The sequence below is a fragment of the Nerophis ophidion genome, linkage group LG11, assembly GCF_033978795.1.
Source record: "Nerophis ophidion isolate RoL-2023_Sa linkage group LG11, RoL_Noph_v1.0, whole genome shotgun sequence".
NCBI lineage: Eukaryota > Metazoa > Chordata > Actinopteri > Syngnathiformes > Syngnathidae > Nerophis > Nerophis ophidion.
The window spans coordinates 68647788-68649821 of NC_084621.1; positions in this window are offsets into that span (position 1 = coordinate 68647788).

Consider the following 2034-nt stretch of genomic DNA (forward strand, 5'->3'; position numbering starts at 1 on the left):
ATCGAGCACTATTCTCTGGATAATCCAATCAAGGCATATATATATATATATATATATATATATATATATATATATATATATATATATATATATATATATATATATATATATATATAGAGTCAAAAAGTTTGGGGACCCCTGGTGTAGAACATATGCAATTGCATTTTGCAGGCCACATAAAATGAATTGGCGGCCACACTGCAATCATGTCAGCACAATGAAATAATGGGACAAGCCACATTAAAATGATCTGGCGATCCACAATAAAATGGGAGAGTGGCCGTGCCAGCAAGCTGAGGGTTCCTGGTTCGATCCCCACCTTCTACCAACCTTGTCACGTTCGTTGTGTCCTTGAGCAAGACACTTCACCCTTGCTTCTGATGGGTCGTGGTTAGGGCCTTGCATGGCAGCTCCCGCCATCAGTGTGTGAATGTGTGTGTGAATGGGGTGAATGTGGAAATAGTGTCAAAGCGCTTTGAGTACCTTGAAGGTAAAAAAGCGCAATACAAGCATAACACATTTACATAAAATGATGTGGCAAGCCCCATTAGAAGGATTTGGCGATTCACTTAAAAACATTAAGTTGAGTTAAATTATGTCGGGTTTCACGTTAAAGTAAGGGGACATGCCAACAAAAAATTAAATGGCAGTGCACAATATAATAATGTGGCAGGCCACGTTTGAAAGATTTGGTAAGCCATTTTTCAAAAAAATTTGGGTGGCCAGTTAAATGTGTGGCATACTATATACTGTGGTGGGCAATTTTAAAATGACAGGGCTGGCTCCATCAGAATGATGTTGTGTGCCACATTGAAATGAAGCAGCGGTCCACACAAAAATGGCATGGCGGGGCACATAAAATAATATGGCAGGCCACATTTGAATGATTTGGTGAACCGTTTTTAGAAAAAATGTGGGTGGCCAGGTAAATGTTGTGGCAGACCATATACTGTGGTGGGCAATTTTAAAATGACAGGGCTGGCTCCATCAGAATGATGTTGTGTGCCACATTGAAATGAAGTGGCGGTCCACACGAAAATGGCATGGCGGGCCACATAAAATAACATGGCAGGCCACATTTGAATGATTTGGTGAGCTGTTTTTCAAAAAATGTGGGTCGCCAGGTAAATGTTGTGGCAGACCATATACTGTGGTGGGCAATTTTAAAATGACAGGGCTGGCTCCATCAGAATGATGTTGTGTGCCACATTGAAATGAAGCGGCGGTCCACACAAAAATGGCATGGCGGGCCACATAAATAATATGGCAGGCCACATTTGAATGATTTGGTGAGCCGTTTTTCAAAAAATGTGGGTGGCCAGGTAAATGTCGTGGCAGACCATATACTGTGGTGGGCAATTTTAAAATGACAGGGCTGGCTCCATCAGAATGATGTTGTGTGCCACATTGAAATGAAGCGGCGGTCCACACAAAAATGGCATGGCGGGCCACATAAATAATATGGCAGGCCACATTTGAATGATTTGGTGAGCCGTTTTTCAAAAAATGTGGGTGGCCAGGTAAATGTTGTGGCAGACCATATACTGTGGTGGGCAATTTTAAAATGACAGGGCTTTGAGTTTGACACCTGTGTCACAAGGTTTCAAAAACATTCAAATGTTTCCAAAAAACACAAGCAGACGGAGGTCGACTTAAGCAAACAGGAGGCTCTGTGTGGCTGAGCCTATCAGCTGCCAGGACAGAGAACACAGTGCTCTGTGATTGGTCCGCCATCAGCCAATAGTGTGCCAATACACGTGCATAAAAATACTTACTTACAATTTTACCATTTGTGATGCACAGGGACTGTAGTAAGTGGAATTATTGACTGGAAAGCAGCATCCTTACAGTAATTCCTCCCAAATTTTGAATTAAGTTCAATGTGAAGCATGCTAAAAGTGCAATCAGATTGTAGAGTACTTGCTTATCTAATCGTGTTGTAACAAGAGATTAATTTAGTATGTTGCAAAACACGACTGCACTTTAATGTCACATGCAATCACTCAGCGTTGAAAGATGAGAAAAAGGAAACCA